Source organism: Xenopus tropicalis, chromosome 6 (assembly GCF_000004195.4).
Source record: "Xenopus tropicalis strain Nigerian chromosome 6, UCB_Xtro_10.0, whole genome shotgun sequence".
NCBI lineage: Eukaryota > Metazoa > Chordata > Amphibia > Anura > Pipidae > Xenopus > Xenopus tropicalis.
In genome coordinates this window covers 52,101,541-52,123,808 of record NC_030682.2, presented here as the reverse complement: position 1 = coordinate 52,123,808, position 22,268 = coordinate 52,101,541, and positions in this window count along the sequence as shown.

Sequence of the window (22,268 nt, the reverse complement as noted above, 5' to 3'; positions counted from 1 at the left end):
CAAACACTATCTGGACGGCTATATGTATATATATATATATATATATATATATATATATATATATATATATATATATATATATATATATATATATATATATATATATATATATATATATATATATATATATTGTGAGGTGAACTCAAAAGGACCCTGGTGCATGGAACACCAATAATATGGAACCAGGACACCATCCAATCCAAAAAAATAAAATATCCAAAATAGCTTTATTAAACCTCTCAGCTCAGACATGAACCTTCTGCAAATTTCTGGGCCCAACAAACTGCATCTTTCTTGGCTACCACACAATGCAGCTCTTGGCAGAATCAACACATTGCAGCTCTCTTTGTTGGTCTCACTCATTGCAACAAACTTGAGCTGGGAAGACCAACAAGCTGCAACTCTCTTGCCGTAAACAGCACATTGCAACTCTCCTTCCCATTCTTCTACGTAGAAACAAGGTAGAAAAGATTGTTCGAGCAGTTCTTCATTTTGTTATTTACACTGCTATATGTTTCCTCGGCTGATCAGAAAGATAAAAAGGTAAGGTAAAAAGGTATCAAAATGTTAGAGTAGCCAGTCTGCTCTTTAGTCTGGTAGCCATGGCTCAAGCAACCAGAAAACATTTAAGTTAGATAAAACCAGACATCACTGGTCACTCAATCACTTACAGAAGCCAGTTGAAAGACCGCTTATATTTGGAGATGTTTTGGGGAAAGTAAGTGGGGCATTTGTGTTTTATTCATTTTTTTTTTTTGCGCCAAAATACGACATGAAAAAAAAACAAATTTTTTCACAATTTATTATGCGATAAAACCACAACAAATCTGAAAGCAAAAACCTGTCATCTAAAACCTGTAAAGATCATGTAGAAGTCAAAGGCAGATGTCCCTTTTACAACTAGAAGATCTTTCTTTGCTCTGTGGTTTTAGAGGTTTTCAGGGGTTTTTGACACTCCCATTTGTAAGACGATACAAAAAACTTGCATTTTTTATGTGACAATATGAAAAAGTCCCATTTTTTAAATTTTTTTCTGCATCTTTTTTCAGTTCTGATCTTTTTGATTAATGACTTTCCTTCATGGAAATGAGTTTAGTCGTGGTTTCAAAAATCTTTAAAGCCCCAAACAATAATAAATGTCCCCCTGCGACCGCAACAAATCTCCCTTGTCACGACCAACTAATCTCCCCGAAATGCCACCCCATTGGCTAGAATGTAAATCGCCGGTGGGATGGCATACGCAGCGAAGTGATTTGCCTTAAGAGGAAACTTCGGCAATTTCGACTCCATCTATGCCATCCCACCGGCGATTTACATTCTAGCCAGTGGGATGGCATTTCGGGGAGATTAGTCGCCCGCAACACGGGAGATTTGTCACACAGCGACTCCCTGTCTCCCTGTCTGCCACGGTCCTTAATGTCAGAGAGCTAATAGGTTGCTATGGATTCCTGCACATTGTATACATTTAGACACTTTTATGGTTTGATGGGTATCTGTTCCAGTTTTCCACTTTTAGGCCAAGAAAGAGAAAATGAAGAACACGAACAGTGCAGATCCACAACTTGAAATTGCATGCAATAATTCTTTAAAAAAATGTATTGATTAGTTAATGTTTTTAATACACAGTGGAATAAAAAAGAACAGAAACAGAAAACCAGGCATTCTGGGAAATGACAATGTCCTTAAAGAGTTTGTTTTAAACAAGTTGTAGATAACTGCTAGAAGCCATTTCACAATTCTGACTAAGAGCATTAAATGACTGACTATAACAGGGAGTTTTATCTGTGCCTGAAGCAGTTAGTGCATTAATTGCTTCTACAAATGGAATGTCAAAATGTCAGATGGCAATGAGACTTATAGCAGACACTTTTCCAGTTTTCTCTGACAATGTCAGACAAGTTTGTGAGAATCAAAGGAACGGGTTTATTTTATAAATCCACAACTACTTTGTTACTTATTGCAGGGCCCTGTCAGTAAAAAACAGAACCTTGTGGGGCAAGGATTCCATGCATGGAGAGCCCTTAAGAAAGTGTTGATTTGTCCATTATTTCACTAATAATTTGGAGAGGAAAAGTAGAGCCACTTACAGACAGGGTCGGACTGGGCCTCTGGGAAACCGGACGTTGGGTGGGGGGCCCTGCGAGGGCGGGGTTAGGGAGGACCCAACGGGGGGGGGGCGGCGGCGCAGCACCTGCAGGGCCCCTGGGGCGGGAGCCCCGGTGGGCCCTTCATCCCCCAGTCTGACCCTGCTTACAGAAATCCTTGTTTGCTGATCATTGTTTGATGTTTTGTTCTATAGTAACCGACTAACATGTTGGTATTTAACCTACAGTATGATGTCACTTTTATTTATCTATTTAATTACTTGTGTAGATTTCAGCAGTAGCTCCTTTGTATCTTGAGCACTGCATTCCAATGTGGCACTATATATTACATGCACACATAGTGATGGTTGCAGAGCGGAGGAATACATACCCTAAAGTTGCTGCTTTAGAGCCCTAGAGGTAAGGAACACTGAGCCTGCACACAGACCCCAATATCTGATATACATGTCTAGCCTTGGGTATATGTGTAATACTTCTTCTGCTAGAGTGTAAAGTTAGAAAGTGCTATTATCTACCTCACAGGGACCAAACATAGAGTGCTTGAGTTTCCTATTTGCCTTATTTAGCTCAACATATAATAGCCTTTCATTTTGAAAAATCTCTAAGCAGTCTGCTTCCTCATTCAGACTTTCAGGGTTATGTAGCTAAAGGAAATATTCCTTGCATTTCAAACTGTGTCTGCATTAAAGGATTAGTGACACCAAAAATAAAAATATATCAAAGTAATTAAAATATAATGTACTATTGCCCTGCACTGGTAAAAGCTGTGTGTTTGCTTCAGATAGACTACTGTATATTATATAAACAAAGCTGCTGTGTAATCAGGGGTGTAGCCATTCAGGCTGGGAAAAGGAAAAAAGGCACAGGTTACATAACAGATAAGCCTGGTTAAACACAATTGTATTCTGTAGGGCTTATCTGTTATCTGCTATGTAACCTGTACCTTTTCTCCTTTTCTAGCTTGAATGGCTGCCCCCTTGACTACACAGCAGCTTTGTTTATATAATATGTAGTAGTCTTTCCACAATATATTATATTTTAATTGTTTTAAAACACTTTCATTTTTTGGTGTTACTGTTCTTTTAAGACAACATTACACATTATCCATTAAATGTTTTAAAGCCATATATTAAGGTAGGTGTGGATATAAAGATGGCCATAGCATTAAAATGTCATCTGTGGCTTTAATTACTGGATGTTGTACTCTGAGCCAGTGATATTTGTACGGCAATAACTGGCTGTGCCTGCACTTCCCCTGAATGTTCTGTAAATACTAGTAGGCCCTGCAATATAACCCTTTATACTGCTTTGTAAAAAGCTGTTTTCTCTATAAATATATTTATATATAAATAGTCAATGTGAGGTCCGCACTCTGACAAATGTATGATGTTTGCTGCTCAGTCCATAGGCACCGGCCCTCGGGTGCCCCATTATAAATATGACCCTGCTAATGGGCTTGTTTTTCAGTTTTTGAGTTTGTAAAATCGAGTTTGTTATTTTAAATCATTTAAACTTGCATATTAAATGGCCACATATTTATTAATAAGGAAAACTTGTTTAAATGAAAAAAAAAATTTAATATCTCACATTTTTTGAGTTTACGAGCTCTAAAATCTTGAAAATCTCCAAACATTTGAGTTTGAGAATATGCCTTGAATTTGCCTATGATAACTTGTGGCGAATTTTTGAGTTTTCGGGTTTTTTGCACTTAATAAATACCAGACATTTGAGTTTTCGAACCATAACTTGAATTTCACTTGAGTTTCATCTGGGAATTACCCCAGACTAGGCCTTTTTGGTTATCTTCTGGCAAATCTTATCCCAGCCTACAGCAGCATCCTCCTGGAGTGCAATCCAAAGAGCGTCTCCTCCTTATATAGACTAGGGAACACTATGCCGGGATCTATGTGAATGCATCAGTTGGAATGGTTATGACATCCCCTATATTTTGTAATGTTCTGATAGTTAGATGGAAATCTGTCCTAGTTCTGAAACGTTTAAGTCGAGAGAATTGAGGAATAAGAACAGCGCAGATCCACAACCTAACATTGCACCCAATTATTCCGGAAGAGTATTATTTTGAGATTGGCTTTACTTTTTAATACACATTGGAATAAAAAAAGGAACAGAAAACCAGGTATTCTGGGAAATGACAATATTTTAAAGAGTTAGTTTTGAGATAACTTAGAGATACCTGTTAGAAGCTGTTTCACAAGTCTGACTAAGAGCATTAAAATACGACTATCTGCGGCTCACACAGCACATTAATTATTTCTACAAATGGAATGCCAAAACATCAAATGCCAATGAGACTTATAACAGACATTTTTCCAGTTTTCTCTGACAATGTCATTGCATTAAAAGACAAATCAAGTTCCTGAGAGACAAATAGGTTTTGCTTTATAAATGCACAGGACATGGCCCTGTCAAAAAACTGACTGTTGTTTGACAAGGAATTAGTGCAGGGAGATTTGGTGGTTTGTCCCAATTAGTGATGAGTGATTTTTTTCGCTACAAAAAAAGAGCCCATAAACTTCAATGTGTTGTGCTCTGAAAAAGTCATCACAAAAAAAATTTGCCACAAAAAAATTTTACATTGATTTCAATGTATAGAGCAAATTTTCCAGTGAAGTGAAAAGGGACAGACTCGCCCCTCAATAGTCCCAATATTTCCCTAAACGTTTGGAGAGGAATAGAAGAGCCACATACAGAGATCCCTGCAGTCTCTGGGTACCTACATCCTTATTTAATGTCTTGTTATATTATAACTGACTGACATGTTAGGATTTAACCTGCACTTATTTATAATTGATTTAGTCACTTGGGTAGCTGTCAGCAGTAACCCCCTTGCTTTTATTATGTAAATGTGTTCTAACAATGTTGAGAGTTGCATATCAATGTAGCACTATATACTGTATTACAAACACATATAAGAGGCTATTTAGTTTAGTTTTCGTCAGTCAGCATGCAATGCCTGTCAGTCTTCCATATAGCTGTGCCACTGCCTTTATCCCAGCTATTACAAATTGTGCAAGTGGGTCTATTTGACACATGGCTGGTGTTAGCTCCACGGTGTTAATGTAAGCAGCAAACCTACACAAACCTATGGACACTCACATCATATTGACACCAAGCACCAGAAGTAATGCCATCTGGAAAATGTTCAGAGCAATTGTGTTTGATTTGATGCAGCATATGTGTATGAATTGTCAAATTTTCATGTATTGCATACAGAATGTCTTTCTTACTGAAACAATGACCCTGGAATAAGGTTCTAAAGCAGGGATTCCCAACCTTTTTTTACTTGTGAGCCACACGCAGATGTAGAACGTGTTGCCACATAAGCATGAACAATTCTTTGGCAATGCCAAATATAAACTGTGATTGGTTATTTGGTAGCCCCATGTGGCCTGCTAGCCTGCAGGAGGCTCTGCTTGAGGTTATATTGCCTTTATGATTCCAAAACTTGCCTCCAAGCAAAAGATTTAAAAATGGGCACCTACTTTGAGGCCACAGGAAGCAACATCAAAGGGTTCAGTGGGCAACTGAAGGGTTCAGTGGGGATCACTGTTCTAAAGGTATGCACATATATAAATCCAATCAAATCCACCCAATAGCACAGGATGGAGTTGGAATGGCGTGGATAAAAGCAGATTCCAATGATCTGACACATTGATCACATAAAGCAAACTTGAACATGTTTAGAACTGGTTTAATGCAGCAAAAACTGGAAAATATAAGCAGGATTCCCTAGACTAAAAGGCTGTAGATGTGTATGTAAACATATCAGCAAACCCAGCTAATCAGGTGTTAATCACATATTTTTCATGATTAGCCACGTATAAAGTGTTATTTTTATTCTGCCATTCCACAGGATGTGGGCAGGCAGATATTTTTGGAGGCTTTGTGTCCCACAGGAGATGAGATTTGCACCAGTGACAAAGTGTATCGTTTGTCATGGCCTCTTAAGGTGGAGAAGGAGACCTTCTATCACACCCAGAAACAACAGAGATACTGAATTTGAGGGACAATTGGTAATCACAATAAATATATAAATGGGGTCCGCACTTACAGGGCTTATAAAAACATAATGAACAGTTATTTGTGGAGACTAGCAATCTAGCCATTGTCAAAGAAGTAGATGGCATCAACAAACATCAATACCGAGAGACAATCATCATGAGTATAGTAAAAAAGAAAAAACAAATATGCATCTTAATAATGGCAAATTAAGAGCAGTAGTGCAAGAGTCAGTAGTGATAAAAATTCATAGGTGGTAAAATTGCAATTCGATAATAACAGTTTAATTTTATTTATCAACTGAAAAATGTGCATTTTGTTTAATGAACTCTGGGATTCACCCACAAGCATATGCCTATTTGTACTCAACCCTTTCTAACATGAAAATAATCACACATGCCAGCAGAGTCAGCATATTAGCCACTACATGTTTTGCCCATGCCTTTTATGAATTTTTGCCCTTTGTAGGCTGGGTCCTGCATTGTACAACTTGCTGCATTCAGCTTCAAAGCAGGATAATGACTGATTTTTGATCCTTGGGGCACTGTTACTGAACCCTACTGTGTCTCTTCAACAGTAACAGGTACCTAGTTTCTCCTTCTCACCATGGAGTAAGCTCAGGTTTGCCAGCACTAGCAGGTATAACTTTAAATCATAGTAGGGTCAAATAGAATCTCAAATGTACTGTATACGACAGCATAGGGGTGTCTATCGAAAGCAATATGTATGATATAGACCAAAACTTCAATCTATTATTGGAAAAAAATAAGTCTAAAGTAACTGGACTTCCTGAGTAATCTTGAAAAAAATGAATTATTCTTTTACAGAGCTTCTCAAGTGGTATGGTTTATCCAGCAAGTCTGGTTGCTATAGAATTAATACTATACTAAATTATTTATACTATAACCTGAATGACGGTATTCTTTATAAACAAGGAATCTTTAAATAATCTACATTTTTAATGAAAAATATTTAATGTAGAACATAGTACCACATTAGTACTATTAGTACTATCATTATATAAGATACTGATTGCACAAATGTATTTAATAAACTGAAATGTGTTTGTTACAAATGTAATGCAGACTCCACTGTCTCCACTGTGTCTCCATTGAAAAAGATGTCCAATCTGAGCAGCTTTTTTTTTGTTTCATGTTATAAAAATAACTGCAATAAAGATACAACTGCCATGTAATGGCAGTACATAGCCTTTTTACTGTCTCCGACCGATCATGGAAGTTACAAAAATGTTTTCTACATTTAGCTACTAAATCCCATGCTCTGCTCCACATCCAGGAGCTGGGAATTAAAATCTCTGAGAATAATTAAAGGTGTAGATCAAATGAAAATTAACCTTTAGTATAATGGTGTCATCAGTATTCTAAGACAATTAGCCTTCAGTAATATTATTATATTAAAATGTGTACTTTTTTTGCGACTCTCAGCAACTGCTATCTGGTTGCTAGGGCTTAGTTACCCTACTAACAGGCACCAGTTTGCCAGTCAGGATGGAAGATCAGCAGGAGAGTGTGAAATGAAAATGAAAGCATAGCAATTCAAAGTAAAAATTGCGCTAAAATTGAACAATCAGGTTGATCTGTTTTTTTGGCTGCTGGGGTCAGTGATCTGCCAATCATATAGCATTTTCACTTGCAGCCGAATAGGAACATTAAGAATTCTAAAACCATAGAAAATAGAAAATGAAGGTGAATGCTTAGAATAGGCCAATCTAAATACCGGTATACTAAAAATACATTTACTGTAACGGTGAACATTGCCTTCTCCATAATCTTAGAATAACTATTTATAAGCTTTTCAAAAATATCTAAATCTGCTTCTGTCTGTTTTGGAAGTCTTTTTAATTTATTGATCTGAGCAAAAGGGTTAAACAAGTATAATACCATGCACATGTTTGTGCAGACAAAAAGAAAGCCCATCAAAGCATTACATGTGTATTGTTTTGAGAAAAACAAAGCTTTCTACCTGTCCTAATGATACATCAGACTTCTTACAGAAATGTATCCCATAAATTGGAATTGGAAGAATATATTGGATTTATACTTGTATCTCACAGCTAGAAATAAATGTGAGGTTCCATCTAAGACTATGTCCAAACTGTCATAATTTTAAATTTACCTTTTTATGTACATTATGAGAATTTATTCTAATACTCAGAATTACTTAATTCTGGTATTTTCATTTTTTAATCATTTTTGATGTATTTATCATATTCCAAAACAATATGTTGAATAAGAAAAGAGCTCATCATTCCATTTATTTGGATCATTTCATCCAAATGTATCAAATTAATTTATAAAATATAATTGCAATGACCATCTACTTTGTAGATGTACAGTATAGGTGTTTCACACTCAAGCAACTATAATAATGGAAAGGTGTAAGAGAAGAGGATTTTCAGTGCTTAGTGCTCTAGAATTCCACTCTTCTTCCACTTTTCCTCAGACTTCCATGCGTTAAAACAGTGTTTTCCAACTGGCTGCCTGCGGCCCCCTTCTGTGTGGCCCCCCACCTGTCTGGCTGCTGTGACTGCTTACTTTTGTGTGAGCTTAAAAAAATGGTATCAGTACTGCCAACATTGTGTCACTGTATGTACTGCCTGCCCTGTGCTGCCTGTGTGTGCCATACTCTGCCTGCCCTATGCTGCCTGTATGTGCCATATTCTGCCTGTCCTATGCTGCCTGTATGTGCCATACTCTGCCTGCCCTATGCTGTCTGTATGTGCCATTCTGCCTGCACTATGCTACCTGTGTGTGCTATACTCTGCCTGCCCTATGCTGCCGATGTGTGCCATACTCTGTCTGCCCAATGCTGCCTTTATGTGCCATACACTGAATTCCCTACCCTGATTGTGTGTGCCATACTCTGCCTGCCCTATGCTGCCTGTATGTGCCATATTCTGCCTGTCCTATGCTGCCTGTATGTGCCATACTCTGCCTGCCCTATGGTGTCTGTATGTGCCATTCTGCCTGCACTATGCTACCTGTGTGTGCTATACTCTGCCTGCCCTATGCTGCCGATGTGTGCCATACTCTGTCTGCCCGATGCTGCCTTTATGTGCCATACACTGAATTCCCTACTCTGCTTGTGTGTGCCATACTCTGCCTGCCCTATGTTGCTTGTGTGTGCCATACTCTGCCTGCCCTATGTTGGCTATGGGAAGTGAACCTGGCAGGGGTTTGTTCTGGGAGTTTGTTAGCATTTGGAAATAGTCATTATATAGTCCCTAAGATGTGTAATTATGTGCTGTGGGTTGCTGTGCTATCCACAGGGGAGGAGGCACATGGATTTGAGGGTGTGTCTTAATAAGGCATAAAAACTTCTTTCAGATATGAATGAAGTGTGATATCCCTACAGTGACCATTAGCCATTTGGGTTTTTGCTGCACTACCACCATTATTGTGGGTATGGCCTTTAAAGCTCTTGTCATAACTTGGGTGTGGTTTGAAGTGGGTGCAGTTTTAACAAAGGGTAGTGGTCAAAACTGTCTTCCATTATCAGCCCCCCACCATGTAGACCAGAAAAATGTCTGCCCTCAGTACCACAGAAGCTAGACAGCACTGCTTTAGAGAAGTCAGCCCTCGTCCTGTTTAGCAATTTTGCTTACTCTTTGATTATGTGGGCCCTCTTTACTCCCTGTATCAGTCAATAATGTGATCTTTATGTTGGGTTCATATACCTTTCTGTTGTATGTTTCTGCTGTTTATGATGGAGTATTGAACTTTATTAATCAATGCTTAGCACTATATGCAATGAGCTAAAGTGATGCTGACAGCCAGAAATCTTATTTGTTAATAATGCAGCAGTACTATCCCCAAGGTCTATATCTTTCTGGCTGCTTTAGTCCCCAAAATACAGATGCATTATTTACAAATACACATTTTAGCTGTCAGTACCCCTTTAATGAACTGCATTAATATTATGATATTTGAATGATCCTATGATGTACATCAATTACTTAGCAATATGGAAACATATATAGTTATAAGTTGGCAACTGTTTATACACAGCAATGTGATTCACTTGTAGGCCCCAGTAAGATATAAATAGGGTTGGATGACACTATTGGTCTCTTATACCTAAAGAAATGAGGAGTGTCCCAAATATGCTCCTAATACCAATGCCCTTTGTGATGTTCAGGGAAGGTTTCTCCCTGAGAGTATCACTGGGGTTTAAACGTCACGTGTGCCGTAGCCCTTAGGGGTCAGGAAGGAATGTTTTCCCCTTTTGTGGCAAATTGGCAGGAGCCCCAAGTGGAATTTTTCGCCTTTCTCTGGCTCAACACAACTATGTTGTTACATTTTTTTCTCTTTAAAAAAAAATAAATAAACATTACCCCTTAAACTATTACAACTTTTCAGTGTTGTTAATGTGTACTACAAAAACGTCTAAAGACATTTGTGTGTCAAGTTTTTTTCGTGTCCCAGAATTCCTGTTTAAGGGAAAATGGCCACTTGTTTATGTAACTCATGTTTCACTATACTCAGTAAACTTGTGTGTAAAAGTAGAAAGGTCTTTTATCTGGAAATGTGCATTTAAGGTATTTATTCCCACCTCCTCATCCCAAAAAGCTTACCTGGCCTGCAACACTAGAGTGGAGACGTGTAACAGGCAGAAGAGAGAGACACTGTCAGGCCTTAGGGCGGCACAACTGGGCACGCAGGATATTTAGCTGTTTCCATATTCTGCATGCTAAGTGCCCAGAACGGAAGAGAGCACATGCAGGAGGAGGAGGTAACAGAAGGGAGCAAGTGGGCAGGGATGTGACGGGCAGGTCCATCATACAATGGAGACTTGGTCTTGGAGAGACTGGCTGGCAAATCCTGGTGATGAGTATTTTTCTCCTGTAAGTTACATAGTGCAGATTATTGTGAAGGCAAATCAGGAGGCAAATGGTTCCCTGCAGCAATGACACCAGGGTGGCCGCTCAGATTGCACTTATTAGAACCCACCACTGCACTGTATATAGTTGACTTTCTCATGTACTGCTGACATTCAAAGCCCTTCACTCCTCTGCTCCTCACTACATTTCTTCACTGGTCTCCCTACATGTTCCTGGTTGTCTCCTCCGCTCCTCTCAGAGCCTCCGTCTCTTTACACCATCCACACCTACTGCGCTCTCTCGTCTTAAACCTTTCTATCTCGCTGCTCCTTACCTCTGGAACTCTATCCCTGAATCCCTCCGTAGGGAACACTCACCCACTCTCTTTAAGAAAAAACTCACCTGTTACCTTCTGGAGCACTAAGACATTATCTTGCCCAGTCCTGCGCTTAAGGGCAAATGCCCATACCTGATGCACTCTTACCTTCCAGTTTGTGCCTGTATGTTACCCAACCACTCAGATTGTAAGCTCTACGGGGCAGGGACCTCCTTCCTACTGTGTCTCATACCACATGGCACCTATATATATATATATACATATATGTATTTATTGTATTTATTTATTATATCACTTGTCCTCCCTGTGTGTAATTTTGTATTCTGTAAGACTGTACAGCGCTGCGTACCCTTGTGGCGCTTTATAAATAAAGTTATACATACATACATACATGCACAAACCAATGGCTAAATGCATTGCAGACAGGGTAACCTTTTCAACACTTGGCCCTTTCATTGCACCGATCCTCCCACTGTTGTTGATTTTAAACAAAGCTGATTTGCAAATAACAATGAAGCAAAATTACCATTACTATAATATATTTCCACGCAAATAAACAGTATAACAATATTGGAAAAGCAATCTAGTGAATATGTTTGTCATATGTCAAAAATAATTTTTATCTTAATATAATTATAAAGTATGTGTTTTTTACACAGAACCAAATGTTAATTTAATATTAATCCTGCACTTACAATTAAGTTTAAATGGGAAATGCATAAAATTTTTACTACTGAGAATTAAGATAATGAATAGCATATGATGCAAAGCAATGTAAAATTATCAAAAGGGAATAAAATAAAGACAGCTCCTATTACTCTGGAAGAACTGGAATCAGGATCCAACTGTTGCTCCTGTAGGATTTCAGACACGGTACAACATGCTTTTACTCATAATGCTGTATTCTAGTATAATTTCACTCGTGTGCGGATTTGGTGCAGTTGTGTACAGTCTGTGCTTGGTGCAAATACACACAAGTGTGCAGAGCATGTTAAGGTGTAAGTATCTTTAATGAATGGCATCAATACACACAGCAATTGTTTCCATTTTTGAGTGGCTGTAGTTGCAGCAGCAACCATACTGTACATGTTTTCAGATGCATGAGTTTCAAATACACTGCAAGCTGCCCTAAGCACAGAAACAAATGTATTCCTAATTACCTGTCATCAGACTTAATTTCAACTACTAACTCATCTAGTAGGGTATGGAGAACATGTGATTTGGTCCTAAATATAGAACATAATACTAACACCTCATTTACCATTCTAATTAGGGAAAGCCAAGTAATTATCATTCCATTCCATTTCTCCAGATACCACTGGTATGTGTAAAGTTATTGACTATGATTAGAACAGCAGCAGTAACGAGTAGAAAGTAGAGGAATTAAATAAAAGATTACAGATCTTGTAAACACTGGAGTCAAATGTCAATAATCTTGCACCATTCCATCAACCAGTAGATAAGGTGCCATATAAGTCTCTAAAAGGTTAAAGGAGACATTTTGTATAAAGTTCATATTCAGTTATAATATTCATCCTCCCTCAAAAAGTGAAATGATGCAGAAAGAAAGATGTTTTGAAAGCATTTTATCTCCTAAAATTGTCATTATATGAGAGCTGCATAGACAACCTCACAAGTCAGATGCCAGAGCGAAATGAAAGATGGGAGTGTCGCTTCAGTCTCCCACAGGAAGTGGTCACAGCACTGAAAGGCTTTACTCAACAATAGCAGGGAAAACCTCTCCCATTTCCCCCTTCTGTGTCTCTGCCGGGAGGGGGGGGGGGGGAGGAGTGAGCAGAGCAGGAACAGACTGCCTGTGACATCGCAAAGCCCCCCACTCTATGCATATTCACTGCACTTTAAGTAGCTGCTACTCTGTTACTGAAGTCTATCAGGGCCAGCGGCTCTGAGCCATATACTGAAGAGTCTAAACCGGAAGCTTGCAAAAGGGTTGGGTAGAGCACAGTTTTCAAGCAGTTATGGACATATTTGAACCCAAAGCTATTCAAATTTCTATTTTAAATTATTTTACATGGTTTAGTGCATTGTAAATATTTATGTTATATGTCCCCTTTAACACTTGTCTATGCAGGACATAGTGCTAAACCTAATAGCATTCTATCTGTGTGTTCTGTGCGAGTCACATATATCTGAGAGGTGTAGCTGGAACAGTGAGTCCCTGAATTTGACTCAAGCAGCATGTCTCTAATTATCTGCCGTAATACTTAATACTTGCTGTATACTTAAACATATATACATTGTGTGAAATCTGAGTTTATATACCATATTTGACAACCAAATGTCCGTCACATGCAGGTCCGCTTCCTCTGTAGGAGGGCCCACGTGTGACCTTTGACCATTTTGCTGTCCCACGATTGAATTCATTCAATATTGAAGGCTATCCGTCACCCACACATAAAAATCTGTATGATAAAAGTCCTTTTCAAATTAAATATGAAGTAAAGAAGGTTAGGTATCCCTGGTGTAAGTAAAGTTTATTTTGCTCAACTAACATGAACAGAAAAGTATTTGGAATAGTTCCTTAGGGTGACAGGTCCCCTTTAATGTTTCTTACAACAGACCTGTTGAAGTACTCTCCTTCTGATTACAGTGTAGTACTCTCCTTCTGATTAAAGCTTGGGATTTGTCATTCCTGTTAGATGCATAGATTACAATATATGTGTTCAGTTGGTTCCTTTTTGTGCAAGGGATCTGTTGCTTGCATCAATTGCAGGACATATGAACCACAAAGATTATTGGACTAAAAATTTCACTGAAAGGACAGACCCCACCATCTGTTCAGTTTCCATTACCTACTCTCAGAGCTTAAATGGACACATCAAGGATCAAGTGCATCAGATTGTTGGCCGGATGAAACTGGTCAGTGCATGTATCAATTTTCAATGTATTTTTGAGCTGTAATATTGGTGTGCAGGCAGCCATCTCAGTGCTACACATTAGAACTGCTTTCAGGATCCTATTGTTTCTCCTACTCCCATGTAACTGGAGGAGTCCCAAGCTGGACTTGGATTTCTTACTATTGAGTGCTATTCTGATATTTACTGGGAGCTGCTATCTTGTTACTTTCCCATTGTTTTGCTGATTGGTTGCTTGGGGGGGGAGGGGGTGATATCAAACTTGCAGCGCAGCAGTAAAGTGTGACCAAAGTTTATCAGAGCACAGGTCACATGGTTGGGGCACCCTGGGAAATGAAGAATATGGCTAGTCCCATGTGCAATTTCAAAATCAAATATTAAAAAATCTGTTTGCGCTTTTAAATACAAATTTCAATGCAGGATTCTGCTGGAGAAGCTCTATTAAAGGGAAACGAAAGTCAAAGTCACTTGGGGGTGCCAAAATGTTAGGCACCCCCAAGTGACTTTAACCGCTTACCTCGTACCCCGGGCTGGTGCCCCTGTTAGGAGAAAACAGCACCAGCCCGGGGCACCTGGAGCGCAGCGCTTCCGTCTTCCTCGCTTCCTTTTCCTGAGTGCCAGCGGTGGGCGCATGCGCAGTAGAGTGAAAAGCCGACTTTAACATTTAAGTTCGGCTTTTCACTCTACTGCGCATGCGCGCGCAGCGAATCAGCAGCAAGGAAGCGCCGGCAGCTACCCCGGGCTGGTGCTGTTCCTTCCTCACAGGGGCACCAGCCCGGGGTAAAAGGTAAGCGGTCAAAGTCACTTGGGGGTGCCTAACATTTTGGCACCCCCAAGTGACTTTGACTTTATTTTTCCTTTAACTGATACGTTTTGATGTGACATGTTTTGCCATGATAGTATTCCTTTAATTCCAAGGGACAGTTAACCAGGGTTCTTTCCCGCCAGTACAACCAAATTATAAGTGAGTCCTACTTGTTTTGTCAATTAACTTTTGCACTATTCCCATGGGCTGTGCTAATATTCTGAACACACTGAAAGCTATGGGTAAACTAGAAACCTAGAGATTAGATGTATATATTGCCACTGTGTTACAAACTTGCTATTTTGGACATAAAATTTAGAACACATTTTCACTCTTCAGAAAGGTACTTGTCCCCATACATGAACCTTTGCAAGTTTTGCCCATTGAGTTCCTTTAGCCTATTCTAATCACACTACACTAATGGAAGTGTGTTGGTATTATCCTTAACTGAGAAAGCTCAGGGGATTTTTGTGGATAACAAGCTGTGTAACTAGGGAGAATCACTCATAGGCTTCTACAGAAAGTAAAGTGCTGTCTTGCATAAAAAGAGGCAATATAGTTTTACTTTTTATTAGATCCCTGGTAAGGCCTCACCCTGAGAATGCAGTGCAGTTTTGGGCTCCAGGTCTTAAAAAGGATATTAATGAGAGTGCAGAGTTGACCAACTAAACTGGTAAAAGGGATGAAACAGTTAAACTATGAGTAAAGACTGTCAAGGTTGGGGTTGTTTTTGTTGTAGAAAAGCACTTGCAAGGGGACATGTACATGTACATTAGAGGACATTTTAGACAAACTGGGGGATCTTTTAACCCTTAAAAACAACCAACCCACCAGAGCCCACCCACAGAACTTCCATTTGAAGCAACAAAGGTGGTTTTTCACGGTGAGGGCAGTGAGGTTGTGGAATGGCAGATTCTGCTTATAGCTTATATACAGTATGTCAGTGTATAGGTGGGCCTGTATAAGTATCTATATATACTGTATATATATATATATATATATATATAATAGGGTTCCTTTGGAGGGTTTGATGGACTGTGGTCTTTTTTCAGGATATCTATTTTGAACAGCACCGCGCTACTTGTATATTTAAAATGCCTTTATTGCACCCTTTAGGGCATTACAGCAACGTTTCGGACCATGTTAGGCCCTTTGTGAAGCTTGAGTTCTTGTGGCAAGTGACCGTGGGGATTGTGCACTGTGGTGAAGATATTCAGTGGCTTGTGCTGACTGCCTTTCTTTCTATTGTGGTCTTTTTTGAACCCAAATTACTTATATAGCTATTTAATCAATTACACACACTGAAACACAGGGTCCCTGGAATGACAGTCTGCCTGGACCTGCCAGTAATTCCAGGGGTACCTTTAGCAAGTTACGTAAAACACCACAACTGAATTGCACCAAGTGAATTTCACATTATTTGGATGCTGACCAGTAATGTTACTTGCTGATTGGTTGCTATGGGCTACTAGACAAGTAAGATCAATTATTATATTACCCTATTAATGCTGTTAGCGCTACAACTTTTCATCCGCATTGGTGTATACAACACACATTGTAGTGGAAGTAACAGTGTGCCCCTGCAATTACACTTTGCGTCCAAAAAATTGTACTTTGCACAACTCAATGCATACTTAATGAGCCCTAATTTCCATCCAGTCAGACATGTCAATGGCATATGGATGGTGTATGGCTAGATATTGATTTTCCTAGTTTGCGCATACTGGCACCACTTTCCTTCTCGTGGGAAAGCAATCAAATATTCTGTCTCTTTTTCCATTAGGTCTCTTGTAAAGGATTTCTAACTTTAACCAATTCTCTTTATGGGGAAATAGTGAATTTTTCAATAAACCCTTTGCAGTTGTTTCACAGTGAGTGAGTGCTGCCATCATAACATAACATAACATAGCAGGCTAAACATTACAGTAAAACTGCTCTTACATTTCATACACTAAAGCCTTGCTGTTATTGCTCAATTTCAATTATTGATTACAGTTACCAGAAATGTGAGAGAAATCTAATGTGCTTTAGTGCTACACAGGATGTAGTGTTCTGTAGGTTAATACAGGATATTCTCCGGTTAGCTCCTGCAGCCATGTGTTATTACTTTGCTCTATACAGAGAGCTAAGAGTTAGTCTCAGTAGATGGATCCATATTATTGCTGATAGGGAGTCTCAGCATCACAATTTCAGGGATTAAGCTCTACTAGCAGATACTGTATCTCCTGCTGCCACACTATATAGACAGATATTTAGACTCTGTCAAAGGCTTAGTATACCATAACATGGAGCTATCTTGTGACTAATTTCAGTTAAAGTAGAAGGAAAGAAAATGACTGGGGGGGGTGCCAAAATGTTAGGCACCCCCAGTGATTATAATCGCTTACCTTATACACCGGGCTGGTGCTCCTATTAGGAGAAAACCGTACCAGCCTAGGGTACCTGCAAGAGAGTGATCTTCTTCCTTCTGTTCTTCCGAATCCCATGGCCGGTGCATGCCCAGTAAGGTGAAAGTGCCAGCTTTTCAGCCTACTGCACATTCAAGACAGAGAAGAAGGAAGGAAGGATCGCTGTCTCTCAGTTACCCCGGGCTGGTGTGGTTCTGTCCTAACAGGAGCACCAAGGTAAGAGGTTAAAATGGCTGGGGTGCCTAACATTTTGGCACCCCCTAGTAATCATACCTTTCCTTCTCCTTTAATGTACCTCTAAACATTAGGATACTGATCCTAAGATTACATGTAAATTTCAGTTGTTTAACCATGACTGGTACCTACTGCCATTTTGTATAACAAAGTCTAGACTCAGATACTACAGGTATATGGGACCCGTTATCCAGAGTACCAACAGCATTATATTATATCTTAGTTGGGATCAAGTACAAAGTACTATTTTATTATTACAGAGAAAAATGAAATTAAATTTATACATTAGAATGATTTGCTTATAATGGGAGAAGTTGTTCTGTTAGTATTCTAAACAACATCACAATTATCCTTACCTTTTTACTTTTGTGACTTTTACATTTATTTTCCTTTCTTTGTTTGCCTCTCTCAATCTTTAAGCACCAGCAGTATTTCCGATTCCATTTGCACTCAGTGCCAGATGTTTATTGAACATTTTGTGCTGTTCCTTAAGGGACATTTCCTGGGGGAACTTTTGGTTTACCTAGGAAAACTATTCATGTGTTTTTTTCTGGATTCTGGAGTTTTCTAAATCTGCTTGATGTTTTGTGTAATTACATTTTTATTCTACTTTTTACTCTAAATACAAAAACAAATGTTAAAATGAATTAATTTATATTTTTCTTAATACAGGTATAGGACCCGTTATCCAGAATGCTCGGGACCAAGAGTATTCCGGATAAGGGGTCTTTCCGTAATTTGGATCTCCATAACTTAAGTCTGCTAAAAAATCAATAAAACATTAATAAAACCCTATGGGATTGTTCTGCCCCCAACAAGGATTATTTATATCTTAGTTGGGATCAGTTACAAGGTACTGTTTTATTATTACAGAGAAAAAGGAAATCAGTTTTAAAATTCTGAATTATTTGATTAAAATGGAGTCTATGGGATACAGGCTTTCCGTAATTCGGAGCTTTCTGGATAACGGGTTTCCGGATAAGGGATCCCATACCTGTATAAAGAATATATAACAGAAGCATATTTTATTTAATGCGGATTTGGTAAGCCCCATGCCTCCCAAATGAACTAATACCAAATGTGTATAGGTTTATGGAGATTTTGGACCAGCAGCACACTATCAAGTTGCCAAAGCAGTTTTCCACAAATTGACCAATTCCACTAACTCCAAATTACCAAAATAAATACTTTAAAATACAGGTACTAGTTTTTATAAAAATATTTGAAAACCTTTTGGGCCCCTTAGTACTCTTGCACTTCTGTGTGGTGTCAGAAGCCCTATTGTATCCATGTGTCTAGGGTTTGGCTAGATACCCCTGGGGCAGATGCTCTCCTACTCCCCAAACTGGAACACAGGTGCACTGGAGTTACATTTTAAAACTACATGTATATCACAAACGTCGTACCTTTAAGGATTAGGGTATCTTCCTCAGAGGGAACTGAAGAAAGCTGGCCTCACCTACACCTCCCACAGAGTAGAACAGTCGCTGAGGGTAGAAACAGGACTGGCACCTGTGGAGGAGTGGCAGGAGTGCCATAGGAAAACCGGGCATCAAAACAGAGGCAGCAGGCAAAGCGTAGTCAGGCAGGCAATGCGTCGGATCAGGATCAGAAGTCAGGCAAATGTCAGGTACACAGGAAATCAAACAAGGTAACAGCGCTCAGTGTCAGTCTCAAGGTGAGTAGGCCGCATCGTCCTTATAAAGCCAATGCGCATGCGCGCTGCATCATTACACAATGTGTCAGCATGCAGCATCGATTTGGACACGCTGCAGAAATTCGCGCGCGGTGTCCAGACGTGTGCCCGTACCGTTGAGTTCAGTGCGTAGGTATTGGTGAGCCGCTGAACACTCATTCAAACGATGTGACGACGGCGCGGGCTGTGGAGCAAGCGGGCCTGACAATGTAAACACAATACATAAAACATAGGGATATTACAAATCAACTCCATGGCCTATTTAAAGGAAAATACAGCACTTACAGAAAAGCCGCACTGTGTCCTCTATCAAAAGAAACACAGGATTTCTTGTCTTCCTTTGTGTAAACATGTTCTTCTGTGTCAGACTTCCTCTCTCAGAAAAATCATTCATTCCTGGGGCCAGAGTCTGTGGAGCTCCCTCCTCTCTCTCCTCTCTCCCTTCTCCTGCTCCCTGCTCTCTCCCTTCTTCTGCTCTCCTTCTCCCCCTCCTATAATAATTCATCAGTATGGATGATACATTATTCCTTATAAAACATGCAAATATCAGAAAATAAAGAAATGTGTGCATGAATCCTACTATACCTTAATTTAAAGGTAAATTCCCTTATAATAAATCACATTTTTAATAGCAATATACTCCATATAGTCTGTCCTAGGTGTCAAACATATTGTCTTGGTCCTTTTAATATAAGCTTCCAAATATCTGTAGGATCCATAGTAAGTACATCACATGTAGAATGTAGGTAATTAACTAAGAGTGGTACCATATATAGATTCTGTAAATATAATGTAGCTTTGGCGCATAAGCAAGACATGAAATTGTTATTTGTTTATTTCTTTTGCAGGCAGTTGGGGGTCACCTATAGAACAACACACCCACTTGGCTATTGCCTGATACCATGACCTTCATCTTATTTTAGCTTTTGTTAAAAAGGCTTAATGGATATGTTTATAGGGCTAAATGGATTAATGCTCTGCAAGGCTAATGTCAGCCAAGGAGATCTGTCCTTATTCTGTTGCTACATGAATAAGTTATTACTTTCGCCTGGAAAAATAATTTCAAAATAATATGACCAGCGTCTAGGGCATCAGTGGCACACTGGGACTGTGACTTGAAGGGAGCCTCTTACAACTTCCAGGGCCCTCGTCCCATTATCCGCACATGTCACCACCCCCGCGTGACTGAGCTGCAACGCATAACTTTTGCCTCCTTACACCTAATCGTTTATGGGTTGGTGCAGGCAGGGAAGTGGCCCTGGGTCGGTGGGGCCCACTAGCTTTTATCTCAGTGTCCCTCTGATCCAGTATGACCCTTAATAGGGCTAGTTTACAAACATATTTGCTACATTACACAAGTGTGGTTGCACTTGGCAACCAGTTAGCAATTAGCTTTGGTCAGGCTACTACCCCTCAACAAAAGCAATGATCTGTCTTTTTGCTAAGAGCAACTGCAATTATGCAATATTGCCCTTTTTTATAAATCAGTCCCCTTTTTAAAATATCCCTGCCATTAAGCAATAAGTACAAGGCTCCTTTGTGTCTTGTAGTGCATTCTATCCCCCAGTACTTGTGCCTTTCTTGTTTTAAATAAGGCACAAGGTAGTACGTCTGAATGACTGGCCAATAACAACTCCATGTTATAGGCACTTAGTTCATAACAGAGATGAGTTCATCTGTCCTGTTTCTCTTCACCAAAAATGTTGTGAAACCATGGAAACATTTTTAAAAAAGCAAAAAAAAAAATAGTGAAACACAAAATCAGTGGGTATTTTTGCTACATTCTTTTCATGCAAAATGCATTGAAGTCAATGGGCAGTTTTTCATGCCCATTGCCCATTTCATGCCCAGATTTTTCACAATTTCATTGGGTCTGGGTTTCTGCCAATGGGTTTTACATGTCAGGCCATGACCACGTTTCCCAGGTCATATAATAGTATGGCCAGCTGTGTACCATAGGCATCAGTGCCACTGTTCCTTACATGGGATCCTTGCTAAATATTAACAACTAAAACCTCTACTACCAGGCTTTTGATTCAACTAAGAATCAGCAAACCAAGGGTTAATTGAATACAGGAAAATGAAATACAGTATAGAAAGTTTAAGGGGGTGATGTAATAAAAGGCACTACATTTGGCAAGGTGCAGTAACCTATAGCAGGTAGCATTTATTTATCACCTGTTGAATGCAAACATCTTACTGGTTGGTATGGGTTACTGCACTTTGGCAAACTTAGGGGGACATTTATTAATGCACGAACGTTCCAAGCATATTTTCTGCAACTTTTTTGAACCTTGCGCGACTTTTTCATACCTTGCGCGACTTTTTCGTACTTTGCGCGACTTTTTCGTACTTTGGGACAAAAATGATTCCTATGGGAGGCTTCCAAAATCATGCACAGAAGGATCAAAGTCGGAAAAGTTTTCCCGCTGTTTACAATCGTTCGGTGCCAAAATTTCAGATCGCCAATACGATATTATCGTGACTAATACAATTTTTTTATAGGCATTTTCATGATATTTGCGATCTTCAGAAATTATTGTATCCAATCTGAATTTTTCCCATTCGGGATTCGAACTTGTGATTTCATGAATGTGCCCCTTAGTGTCCTTTGTTACATATGGGGTATAACTGCTAATATCTCAGAAACCACTCTAAATAAAAAATGAATTTAAATGGAAATAGTGCTCAGAGGACCACTTTGAATACATTTACACCAATTCATATTTTGGGGTCTAGATCCTCTTTTAAAGAAGAAGGAAAGGTAAAAACTAAGTAAGCTCAGAAAGGTCTATGTAAATTCAGCCATAAGCACTTACAGTAATGCCTCTATCAAAAGAAACACAGGATTTCTTATCTCCTTTTTTGTAAACATGTTGTTCAGTTGTCTGCCTTCTCAGAAAAATTCTTCATTCCCAGGGCCAAAATCTGGGCAGCTCTCTCCTCT